Genomic DNA, 14,219 nt, shown 5'->3' with positions numbered 1-14,219 from the left:
GATTTTATTTTGTCACCAATCACTATAAATATATAGCTTGCCAGGTTTGGCAGAAGCGGGTAATCTATGTAATCAAAAGTATGTCACTCACGTCTCTTATCAAGGGAGGTAAGTATTGATAGTCCTTAATTTGCGCGAAGGCTTAACTTTTTCAAACTTACCGGACATTTTTGTAAACCAAACACTGTCTTTGCGATTTTAACGATTTTATCTGTTCAATATAACCACATATCTTTTAAAGTATGTGTATCACTTTGGACGTTTTTACGGCAACATAATGACAAGCACAAATATATTACATGAAGATACCTTAGGGACAGCAGCATATTGTATGTTATTGATAACATCCGATTTTTACTTTGATCATGGTAATTTCAGAGGTCAAAGGGTGAAATTGAAAGTATTTAATTTTTTAAGTCTTAATTAATTAAATATTACAATAGAGATAATATTTTTGCAGTTTTAGTATTAATGGGTTTGCGAAGTTCAGTTCAGAAAACTGATGAAAAAGGTATAGAAGTTGATGAAAGTGACCTAGCATTAGTTCCATTGTTAGCACTAAAATCTTTAATATTTTTGCAGAAACGATTGTCAACGATTTGGTAGCTTGAGATTAATGTTTAATACTGCTTTGTGGATCTTGGCATGAGCTGAACTTTGCAAACTAAATATTTATATGGCAAGAACTGCGAAAATACTATTTCTTACAATATTAGATATATTTTGAATGGAATATAATGTGAAGCTGATCCTAATGCATCTGCACGCAAAAAAACAATGCTGTGTGAAGGGTATTTGTTTACAGCTACATTTACCGCTCTGTTTACCACAAACATTGTAAAACTGGTAGGAGTAGAAAACCTTTCCAGCTCAGTCGGATTACATTTTCTTGGTATGGGTATAGACGCTATCTTTGGATCGCCGATAGCAGGTAAAGTTCTTAATAGGGTTTTATCACGCAAATATATACTGGACCCAGATTCTTGGAGTATATGATGACTGTCTAGAAACTTACAAATACAGTATAGCATGTTTTCCTATATATAATCTTGCTTAGTTTGGTTAAACTTGCAGTCGGTTTTTAGGTCATCTGACCCGAAGGGTCAGGATGACCTATTGTCATCATGCACCGTCCGTCGTCGTGCGCCGTGCGCCGTGCGTAAACTTTTTATTCAAACGACTTCTTCTCAAGAACCAGAAGGCCCAGGGTACTCATATTTGGCGTGTAGGTTGCTGGGATGGAGGGCTACCAAGTTTGTTCAAATGAATGACCTTGACCTTCATTCAAGGTCACAGGGGTCAAAAAGGCTAAAAATTTTAAACAACTTCTTCTCAAGAACCAGAAGGCCCAGGGTACTGATATTTGCCCTGTAGCATGCTGGGATGAAGGGCTACCAAGTTTGTTCAAATAAATGACCTTGACCTTCATTCAAGGTCACAGGGGTCAAATAGGCTAAAATCCTTTAAATAACTTCTTGTGAATAACTAAGAGGCCTAGAGACCTGATATTAGGCCTGTGGCATGCTGGGATGAAGGGCTACCAAGTTTGTTCAAATAAATGACCTTGACCTTCATTCAAGGTCACGAGGGTCAAATAGGCTAAAATCTTTAAACAACTTCTTCTCAAGAACCAGAAGGCCCAGGGTACTGATATTTGCCCTGTAGCATGCTGGGATGAAGGGCTACCAAGTTTGTTCAAATAAATGACCTTGACCTTCATTCAAGGTCACAGGGGTCAAATAGGCTAAAATCCTTTAAATAACTTCTTGTGAATAACTAAGAGGCCTAGAGACCTGATATTAGGCCTGTGGCATGCTGGGATGAAGGGCTACTAAGTTTGTTCAAATAAATGACCTTGACCTTCATTCAAGGTCTCGAGGGTCAAATAGGCTAAAATCTTTAAACAACTTCTTCTCAAGAACCAGAAGGCCCAGGGTACTGATATTGGGCCTGTGACATGCTTGGATGAAGGGCTACCAAGTTTGTTCAAATGAATGACCTTGGCCTTCAATCAAGGTCACAGGGGTCAAAAAGGCTAAAATCTTTAAACAACTTCTTCTCAAGAACCAGAAGGCCCAGGGTACTGATATTTGCCCTGTAGGATGCTGGGATGAAGGGCTACCAAGTTTGTTCAAATAAATGACCTTGACCTTCATTCAAGGTCACACTGGTCAAATAGGCTAAAATCCTTTAAATATCTTCTTGTGAATAACTAAGAGGCCTAGAGACCTGATATTAGGCATGCTGGGATGAAGGGCTACCAAGTTTGTTCAAATGAATGACCTTGACCTTCATTCAAGGTCACGAGGGTCAAAAAGGCTAAAATCTTTGAACAACTTCTTCTCAAGAACCAGAAGGCCCAGGGTACTGATATTTGCTGTGGATGGAAGGCTACCAAGTTTGTCAAATAAGACCCATGGTCACGAGGGTCAAAAAGGCTGAACAACTTCTTCTCAAGAACCAGAAGCCCAGGGTACTGATATTTGCCCTGTAGGATGCTGAAGGGCTACCAAGTTTGTTCGAATAAATGACCTTGACCTTCATTCAAGGTCACAGGGGTCAAATAGGCTAAAATCCTTTAAACAACTGCTTGTGAATAACTAAGAGGCCTAGAGACCTGATATTAGGCCTGTGGCATGCTGGGATGAAGGGCTACCAAGTTTGTTCAAATAAATGACCTTGACCTTCATTCAAGGTCACGAGGGTCAAAAAGGCTAAAATCTTTAAACAACTTCTTCTCAAGAACCAGAAGGCCCAGGGTACTGATATTTGCCCTGTAGGATGCTGGGATGAAGGGCTACCAAGTTTGTTCAAATAAATGACCTTGACCTTCATTCAAGGTCACGAGGGTCAAATAGGCTAAAATCTTTCAACGACTTCTTCTCAAGAACCAGAAGGCCAAGGGTACTGATATATTGGGACTGTGACATGCTTGGATGAAGGGCTACCAAGTTTGTTCAAATGAATGACCTTAACCTTCATTCAAGGTCATGGGGGTCAAAAAGGCTAAAATCTTTAAACGACTTTTTCTCAAGAACCAGAAGGCCCAGGGTACTGATATTTGGCCTGTAGGATGCTGGGATGAAGGGCTACCAAGTTAGTTCAAATAAATGACCTTGACCTTCATTCAAGGTCACAGGGGTCAAATAGGCTAAAATCATTTAAACAATTTTTTGTGAATAACTATGAGGCCTAGAGACCTGATATTAGGCCTGTGGCATGCTGGGATGAAGGGCTACCAAGTTTGTCCAAATGAATGACCTTGATCTTCATTCAAGGTCACAGGAGTCAAATAGGCTAAAATCTTTAAATGAATTCTTCTTAAGAACCAGAAGGCCCAGGGTACTGATATTGGGCATGTAGCATGCTGGGATGAAGGACTACCAAGTTTTTTTCAAATGAATTACCTTGACCTTCAATCAAGGTCACAGTGGTCAAATAGGCTAAAATCTTTAAACGATTATGTTGTATTGTACTAATAGTCAGATGACCGTTGAGGCCCATGGGCCTCTTGTTATTCTGGAGGAATGACTAGACATGCACAATGTTTTGTACGAGCAATCTATCCAGTAAACTATTTACAATATTACCCAAGAGTAGCATACTACAATCACTCAAAACACACGAGGTCGTTCTTTTTAACCTTGCTGTGAATTGGACGTGGGGCCTTCTAAACCAATCCTAGTTGTGAATAGAACGTGTTACCTTCTAAATCAAACAAAACCCAAAACACGCAGTCGCTGCAAACAAGACGGCACTTCTTGGTGGAAAGTCTCTATACGTTACTTATTCTATCTATATTTATTATTAGTGACATAATGGTTTTCCCACAGATGGCCATGTTAACGTTTGTTACAATGCAATTAACCAATTGTACGTTACAAATCTTCTATAAATTTTAAGTCCGAGGCACAAGATGTTTGGGGTTATTTTAACATAGACTAAAAGAGTTGAAAGTTGAGTAATATGACGTCATACTACACCAAAAACGTGTTTTTGGGAATCTTTAATAGCGGTACAGCCATTGGCCAAACTAAACTTCTGTCTAAGATATCAATGAGCCACAACTGTATTTGTTTTATTGTAAAATTAGGTGAAAGCACGACAATTTATGCATAATTAGTACATCATTAATTATTTGAATAAATTATCGAGTATTCTTTATTTCGTTTGGGTTTATGAAGTCGGATAAAAAATGGAAGGACATTCTTCATGGGCTTTTCACTGAAAAATGTCCTGCCGTTTTTATTTTGTCTTTGACTTCATAACCCCACAAATTGAGAGTAAAAACTAACTAAAACTCTTCATTAATTCGTCTCGATAAAACAATACCGGAATGAAATCGATTTGTGTAAATAAATATACATTTTACATCTGATTAATTTCATTGTCAAATATACACAATTAAACTGTATTAACCTTATTTTAAGTAATTATCCATGCTCCAATATATTAACATCTCTTTAAAATCTTAAACCCAAGAATTTGTGTTTCGGTTCGACCTGTGGTCGCCATATGACGGCGCATACCAGACCAAATTATCCAAAGCTTTGGCTAATTCACCATGAAAAAAAAAGATGTATCGATATCTATCTCTGACTTCATCTTTAACAAACAGTAACATATACTTATGGATGAACTTAAATTCGTAAATTGATTTTCTCATGTTGATATACAAATTCTCTTAGCAAATCATTCTCGTTTTCCCCGGAGTTTTTTTTTTAAATATTTATGTTCTAGGGGTGCTGTCTGAAATTGCTGGAAGTTACAACAGCGCCTTCTATTTCAGTGGAGTGGTCATTGGATTAGCTGGATTGTGTTATATACCACTGAATTACATAGAGGAAGTAATTCAAACCTGCAGGTATGGCGTTAGAATTGTACCTGCTGCCCCTATTGCATGATCGTAAAAGGCATCTTATCTTTTCTCTTCTTCCTAACTGACTTTATCCTTCCTAATGCCTCCCTTGGCACCGGCTCTGGGTTCTGTCCCCTGGCCGAAACACACCAAAGTCTATAAAAATGGTAGTTTCTGCCCCTGCTTAGCGCTCAGCATACAGGGAGTGAGTATAATGTGACCGGGTGTCGTGTGTTAGTTGGTGCCTTCGGCGGCATGCTTCAGTGATATAGCACTATAAAGAGGCAACAGTTCCATTATACAAGAAGACACAACATGAATATATCGCAGTCTCCCAAAGCTTGCACCCAGCACAACATACACACAATACACCGCATACATGGGATGCCGTCATTACATGACCATAGCTGTTAATAGGACGTTAATTAATCAAACAAACTAATTCGTTAATTAATCAAACAAACTAATTCAAACCAGGATTGGGGATATAAACGGATATACGAAAGGAGGATTTCACATGGAAAATACACCGGACACAGCGCTCAAAGCAATGACACCAAAAACAACATCACACCCATAGCAAAAAAACATCACCGTAAACAACATTAGTTATTTGAGTTCACCATATATGTATTACTATTACGTGGTTTGTCTATGGTCTTTTATTGCGGAGAGGTTTTAACCATAAGCATAAAAATAGCATACGTCTGGATTAGGTAGAAACCACACGGATTTACATCATTTAGATTTAACACGGGCTTTGTATTTTCCTCCTCTCAATTTGAACCACTCTGTTTTAAATGGATCTGACAACTTGAGATAATTCGCCAATCTCTACTCGACAACCATCAAACAGACTCTGATCAACTGTATACATTTTGTATATCCTTTCTCTACGTTATATGTGCCGTAAGGAATCCAGAATATCTTTAAACATTTGATTCACTACTAAAGGTTTTGAGAATGGAAAAAAGGAGGCCGTCTCAAACACCAGTGTGTTGAATGTGTTGTCAAAACATCGAAATATATTTTATTGACAACTCAGAGATGATGTTTATTGAAAATTCGGAGAGGTATGCGCTCAATAATCACATGCATTGTAGAGCAGATACAGTCGTGCTTATGGAAATAATTACACGTATTTAATAAATAAATGTATTTTTCATTTTAACTCACTGACAAGTTATACATTTGTACTGAATTATGAGATAATTGTAAAGTCACACTACACGTTTTTCTCGCACCTCGGACAGGAAAATCTCACATGATTACCCAGTGCTAGATTTTTCTATCTCGTCCGATCTGTTTGGTACCTTTATGCGATCTTTGGCGGAATTTTACGCCATTCATGTAACAGTCCGCGCATGTGACGTCATACTCTCGAATCGGTGACGTTACACGCTTCAGACAATCAATATTATTAGAAATATAACATTTAGTCATTTATCATCCATTGTTTGGTTGTTGGTTTCAATGATTAAAACAGTATGTACCGTTTAATCATCGTTTTTTCTTTGATATAACCGAACTAAAGTTTTACGTGGAATGATCAAATTCGAAGCGCAGATGAAATGGTCAAAAGGCTTTGAACCAGGAGGCACAAGACGGGAAAATTTAACACTGAACACGTTTAGAGATGGTTTTATATATATATACATTAGACTTGTACGGTAAAGCTTTATAATTAGTTATACACGCATATCTCTGAGAAGTTCCATAATTTCTTATTCGAATGTCCGTCATGAATCACAATACGTTGAAACAACGACGGTAAAGTACAATTTACCATTGAAAGGATGTATTCTTCTGAGGTTTCAGTCCCGTTGAAATCTTGTTTCGACATAGATCAAAGAAGTTATGAGATTTTCAAATACAATCTATCAATATCTGTAGCAAGTTGCCAGTTGCACATTTTGTTAAAAATTACATTTCTATTGGTAAAAAACTTTTTTTATACTGGGATTTTAAGAAATTGCCCATTTGGCGGCCATATATAGAAATTGTGTCTTGGGTGTTTGTTTGTTTGATTTATTAACGTCTTGGGTGTTGCGTGTATGTCTAACTGCGTATTTGAATCATATTACTTTCCCTACATGTATGTAACCGAGATGAAACAACTCAAAAAGTAAAACCTTTTCATCAGCGATCATTTTAATTGACTAATGACTTCATGTTTTTAGACGACATAATGAAAAGCATTTGCTAGATATCCTTTCCTGTGTATATTGGTGTTGAGTATTTATATCTTGAATCGTGTTGATAACGTAATAAAAGTATTGTTGACCAGGTGTGACTATAGCGTATGACGCACATGAAGGTGTCCTTATTTTACATGAGTGTTAACTATATATGAGATAGCTTCTTGAGACTACATGGATTAAAATTACAATAAGTATCTGTCACGTTAATAAGTGTGCTCGTTACCGTCAGGAATGTTTCGCACTTCCGTACTAATCTGGTTTTATTAGTTCAACGTCCTAACAGCTACGTTGTGTAGGGTCATGTAAGGACGTGCCAGATTTGTTGGCGTGTTTGTGTGATTATCTTAACATCATATTAAAATCCCATTATGCTTTATGAGGTAAAATTATCGTCATTAAGTACGAAACTTTGCTGAATGATAGAGCATCATTATGAAAATATCCGCTAATGAAAAATACCCAACAATTCTATGTTTTTCAAAAACAATAGAAAACCCCTTGTATAAGAAGCAATCTGATTCAAAATACAGATCCTTATAACTTCTCCGTTGAATAGAGGGTCTGAGAACATTCCATAAAGGGTCATGTTCGGATGACCTTTTTACCACGTGTACAAATCAGCTACGTCTATTGATAACGTTATTTTGTCTCAGTATAAATTTTGCTTTGTTGTGCTTTTTTCGCGATATGACTACGTACACGAAAATAATTCGGACAGCTTTTACTAACTATTTTGTCCCTAGTCAAGATTTTGGCAGTGCCAATTTGATTGGTTATTTCCAAAGGTCACCTTGACTTGACCCCTAATGTGATGTTGTCAGATCCTCTTATAAAACGTGGTGATAATTAGGATATGTATTTTAAGCAGATTGTATAAGAAGGTGTTTCCCGACTCCTTGCCTCAGAGCCTAAACAGAGCTACTATCGAGTTAGCTTGTGCAGGCAGAAAAAAGGTGGAATTTTCCAAACAAACTTGGATGGCGTACACCTGTACATGACAGATTCCGATATTAGCATTAAACTCACCGAATTCCATTAAAATAACACAAATGGGCTCATTGGAACCGGGGAAAGAAAGAGTCAAAATCTGATAACTACGACAATGTAGCGATCAATTGAAAACAAGTTGCTCAATCTCTGATATGGATGAATATCCTATCAGCCTATCTATAATGTACACTGAATATCAAAGAAACACAAATTAACAAAGTATGACAATTTATTGACTCGTGCCCTATCCGGGCCTCGAACTCACGATCTACGGCACCCAATCGTCTAGCCAAACATACCTGCGCCTTCTACCACGATGTGGATGTGGCGCAGTGGTAGAAGGCGCAGCTATGGCTATGTTTGGGTGCCGTAGATCGTGAGCTCGGCCCGGATAGGGCACGAGTCAATAAATTGCCATGCTTTGTTAAATTGTGTTTCTTTGATATATAATGTACACGGTATACACAGGGACTTGGCACAAAGATATATATATACATTATCTGTGTACTTACATGCATCAGGTAAATATGTTGAGGCTGTTTAAAGGTAGGTTTCACCAAACCAAATAAATATTTTTTAGAAAAATCCGATAAACGGAAGTAAAGATGAAAAACATATCAAAAATACCTCAATATAATTTCTTTATACGTTTGAGATTGAACAAATGTGTCTTGAATACAAATTTGAAGGAAATCCTTGATTTATTACGGTGTCCGTCAGACAAAATAGTATGGAAATGTAGCTGCGATGGATTGTGTGGTCGAAGTTTCGCGCATGCGCATTGTTACGCACTAAAAGTAAACAGAATGGCTGAACGAAAGTGTGTGAGATAAAAAAATATATCTGAATCGGCAACAAAGTGGAGGAAATTATAATGGAATTGGTAACACCCTAGGATATTTATAGGGAATTAAATTCAGAGATGGCATGTAGCGATAGAAGAAACAGAAGCCAAAACTCAAGCGGAACTTGCCAGGATCTGTTGGGACTCGTGTAACGGCGTTGCACGTGGTGAGTTAAATTTCAACACATATGCCTGCGCACATACAGCCGCAGACTAACTACATGTATGTTTGGTGTACTAAGCTAGCGAGCGTATGTAAGTAACATGTGAAGTGTTTTAGCATATATGATATGTATAAACAGTCCATCGTACTTCGATTTGTTCTTGTGTTTTTTTAACTAAACATGCCGTGGCAAACTGTCACTGCCACCTGACTTTTTGTTGCACGCTTCCGTTTGTTGCTGTGGCCTCGTTTTGGAAAAAAATACGTCATGTTCTATGTAAAGCTTGACTTCGCTCTATTTTTAGAGGAGTATTTTCCTGGTCAAACTAGGCAACTGACCACCCATATTGTTCGCTGTATGCATTGAAAATGATCTGAAGATTATATCTATGTACAGGATAAATTTCAATTTCGTAGTCTTTATATTTCATTGGGCGAAACCTTCCTTTAAAAACTTATATAATTATTCATTTTCCTGATTTTGTGTCTATTTCAGTTCTTTACCTCTAGGCCACTTGTAATTTTTTATTTTTGAAGTATGTATCTGGGTTGCGCATGTTGAAATTATCAATAGTTCATCCATAAAATTATTGTCACATTGTTAGTCATTTTACAGATATGTCATGTACAATATATACATGTAAACATGTTAAATCATAGACATTGTCACTTGTACCTGATTAATAAACTTGACTTAACAAATGTTTAATATCGGATTTGAGCACTGGTTCCTAGCTACATCATACTTATTGTCGTGTTATTGCACTTTATGTGCTATTGACTTTTTAGTTTTAGATTGGCGTCAGTATTTATAATTAATACGAATCTCTAATCTTTGAAGAGTTAAATTCGCACCGTGTATTTTGCATATTTCATATTCAAAAGATACATACTGTAGATATCTGGTAATTATAACAACATGCCTAAAGGGCCTGTATCGCTCACCCGTTTTTAGCTCACCTGGCCCGAAGGGCCGGTGAGCTTATGTCATGGCGCGGCGTCCGTCGTCCGTCGTCCGTCCGTCCGTCAACATTTCCTATAAATCGCTACTTGTCCTAGAGTTCTGCATGGATTGTAACCAAATTTGGCCACAAACATCCTTGGGGGAGGGGGAACAGAACTTGTATAAATTTTGGCTCTGGTCCCCCCCGGGGCAGGAGGGGCGGGGCCCAATAGGGGAAATAGAGGTAAATCCTATAAATCGCTACTTGTCCTAGAGTTCTGCATGGATTGTAACCAAATTTGGCCACAAACATCCTTGGGGGAGGGGAAACAGAACTTGTATAAATTTTGGCTCTGGTCCACCAGGGGCAGGAGGGGCGGGGCCCAATAGGGGTAATAGAGGTAAATCCTTTAAATCGCTACTTGTCCTAGAGTTCTGCATGGATTGTAACCAAAATTAGCCACAAACATCCTTTGGGAAAGGGGAACAGAACTTGTATAAATTTTGGCTCTGGTCCCCCGGGGGCAGGAGGGGCGGGGCCCAATAGGGGAAATAGAGGTAAATCCTTTAAATCGCTACTTGTCATAGAGTTCTACATGAATTGTAACCAAATTTGGCCACAAACATCCTTGGGGGAAGGGGAACAGAACTTGTATAAATTTTGACTCTGGTCCCCTGGGGGCAGGAGGGGCGGGGCCCAATAGGGGAAATAGAGGTAAATCCTTTAAATCGCTACTAGTCATAGAGTTCTGAATGGAATGTAACCAAATTTGGCCACAAACATCCTTGGGGGAAGGGGAACAGAACTTGTATAAATTTTGGCTCTGGTCCCCCGGGGGCAGGAGGGGCGGGGCCCAATAGGGGAAATAGAGGTAAATCCTTTAAATCGCTACTAGTCATAGAGTTCTGAATGGAATGTTACTAAATTTGGCCACAAACATCCTTGGGGGAAGGGGAACAGAACTTGTATAAATTTTGGCTCTGACCCCCCGGGGGCAGGAGGGGCGGGGCCCAATAGGGGAAATAGAGGTAAATCCTTTAAATCGCTACTTGTCGTAGAGTTCTGAATGGAATGTAACTAAATTTGGCCACAAACATCCTTGGGGGAAGGGGAACAGAACTTGTATAAATTTTGGCTCTGACCCCCCGGGGGCAGGAGGGGCGGGGCCCAATAGGGGTAATAAAGGTAAATCCTTTAAATCGCTTCTCGTCATAGAGCTCTGAATGGAATGTAACCAAATTTGGCCACAAACATCCTTTGGGGAAGGGGAACAGAACTTGTTTAAATTTTGGCTCTGGTCCCCCGGGGGCAGGAGGGGCGGGGCCCAATAGGGGAAATAGAGGTAAATCCTTTATATCGCTACTTGTAATAGAGTTCTACATGAATTGTAACCAAATTCGGCCACAAACATCCTTGGGGGAAGGGGAACAGAACTTGTATAAATTTTGGCTCTGGTCCCCCGGGGGCAGGAGGGGCGGGGCCCAATAGGGGAAATAGAGGTAAATCCTTTAAATCGCTACTAGTCATAGAGTTCTGAATGGAATGTTACCAAAATTTGGCCACAAAGGGAATAGAGGTAAATCATCCTACTTTGGGGGAAGGGGAACAGAACTTGTATAAAATTTTGGCTCTGTTGACCCCTTGGGGGCGGGAGGGGTGGGGCCCAATAGGGGATTTAGAGGTTAATATTAAAATTCCTTCAGAAAAGAAACAATGAACCTGTATTCAGAACATTACTTGGCATTACAAACCAGGTGAGCGATACAGGCCCTCTGGGCCTCTTGTTTTAGTAATCATCACAAAGACTCGAACAATTAGAAAAATTAGCAAAATTCACTCCAATATTTGTTTAATTTTGAACTACAATGATGCTATTTATACCATACAAATATGCTATCCAATACGAAGGTTTAGAGAGAAGTACTTTTAAATGAAACAAGAGGCCCATGGGCCTTAACGGTCATCTGACTCATGGCACAAAACAACAAAGTCACAATATAAAGTATTGGTTAACGATTAATATAAACAATACAAGGAACTCTTTAGTTGAATATGTAAGTTTCTGAAAAAGGTAAATGTCATTTGTTGAACAAACTTGGTAGCCCTTCATCCAAATATGGTCGAAACCCATTCAAGGATTAATATAAGGAGGAGTCAGATTTTAAAGCCAAATTTTAGCAAAGCTCCCATTTTGGACCTCGGTCATACCATCCCTATTGGTCTTACCTCGGTCCTTTATAAAATATGATTGTCCTTAACAGGAAGTGGGCCAGTGGCCATCTTGGAATACCAAAATCTTTACGAAAATGTTTGCATGTTGTTCGGCATCTATTAAAACCCCTACAGACCAATTTTCATTGAGATCGTAGACTGAAACCTTTAAACAGGAAGTGGACCAACGGCCATCTTGGAATACCAAAATCTTTACGAAAATGTTTGCATGTTGTTCGGCATCAATTAAAACTCCTATAGACCAATTTTCATTGAGATCGGAGACTGAAACCTTAAAACAGGAAGTGTGCCAGCGGCCATCTTGGAATACCAAAATATTTACGAAAATGTTTGCATGTTGTTTGGCATCAATTACCTAAAACGCCTACAGACCAATTTTCATTGAGATCGGAGACTGAAACCTTAAAACAGGAAGTGGGCCAGCGGCCATCTTGGAATACCAAAATCTTTACGAAAATGTTTGCATGTTGTTTGGCATCAATTAAAACCCCTATGGACCAATTTTCATTGAGATCGGAGACTGAAATCTTAAAACAGGAAGTGGGCCAGCGACCATCTCAATCTGATTTGTTTGTTTGTTTGTTTGATTAATTAACGTCCTATTAACAGCTATGGTCATGTAAGGACGGCCTCCCATGTATGCGGTGTGTTGCGTGTATGTTGTGCGAAGTGAGTGTACTGGGAGACTGCAGTATGTTCGTGTTGTGTCTTCTTGTATAGTGGAACTGTTGCCCTTTTTATAGTGCTATATCACTGAAGCATGCCGCCGAAGACACCAAGCAACACCCCCCACCCGGTCATAATATGTTTGGAACAATTTAAAATGTAATTGTTAGTTCTACAATGTCTTGAAATTATTATAATGGGTTTGATGTATGTCCATAGTACAAATATCCAGTGACTTCCAAAAATCCTTACCGATCAAAGTTATCTGTATGTGAAAGAGTACATTATATAATTTCCATGTACAAATATGTATGGAATTTGTATTTGAACTTCGGAAATACAGTAAAACCTCAATAACTCGAACGGCAGGGGACCAGATCATTAGTTTGAGGAACAAAGGATATTCGACTCATCCGAGGTTGGTCAGGATCGATTGTCGACAGTAAAAAAATGTCCGGTCTCAAACTACGACAAACAAGTGTAGGTCAATGGCATTTTAATTACTGTACCTTTCAGCATTTTGTATTTCTCATGATTTTTTATCATCGTCCGTCCTTCCGTCCGTAAGCATGTGACCGCTATTTCTCAGAAAGGGCTGAAGGGGTCTTTCTCAAATTTCATATGTAGGTTTCCCTAGGGCTCTAATTGTGACTATTGCATTTTGGAACCAATCGGTCATATAAGTTTGGTCATCTTGGATTATGTCAATAGGAAGCTATTTCGCAGAAAGTAATGGAGAGATCTGTCTCAAATTTCATGCGCAGGTTCCCCGATGGGTCTAGTTGAGCATAATGCATGTTCGGACCGATCGATGAACAAGATGGCCATCTTGGATTTTGATAGTTAGAGCTTGTTACCGTTAGTTTGTTTGCTTGTTTGATTATTTTAACAGCCAGGGTCATATAAGGGCGACCTCCCATGTATGCAGGTTCCCCAAGGGGTCTAGTTAAGCATATTGCATTTTAGAACTGATCGGTATAGAAGATGGTCGACAGACCATCTTGAACATTGATACTTGAACTTTGTTACCGATATCGCAGAAAGTACTGAAGCGATCTGTCTCAAATTTCACATGTAGGTTCCCCCATGACCTTAGTTGTACATATTGCATTTTCGAAAATACTGAAAGGATCTTTACAAATTGCATAATAATATGTAGTAAAGCCTAAAAGGAGAGAACAGATTCCTCTTTCCATTGTCAGACGTAGATCATTCTTTGGTGGGCGTCAATATCTCTCTGGGATCTTTTGTTTTGGTAGCAATATAAAGTTGAAAATATATGTATTACATAAAATGAGTGTTTGGAAATGCTGATGAGAAA

The 14,219-nt window shown here is 38.7% G+C and overlaps 1 pseudogene; it reads left to right on the top strand.

Annotated features, from left to right (window-relative positions):
• Positions 1-4,904, top strand: part of LOC138310106 (monocarboxylate transporter 9-like) — a 34,524-nt pseudogene extending 29,620 nt beyond the window's left edge.
• Positions 4,905-14,219: the final 9,315 nt, after the last annotated feature.

Source organism: Argopecten irradians, chromosome 16 (assembly GCF_041381155.1).
Source record: "Argopecten irradians isolate NY chromosome 16, Ai_NY, whole genome shotgun sequence".
NCBI lineage: Eukaryota > Metazoa > Mollusca > Bivalvia > Pectinida > Pectinidae > Argopecten > Argopecten irradians.
Note: the sequence above shows the minus strand (reverse complement) of the source record. Positions and strands in the feature narration are given on the sequence as shown.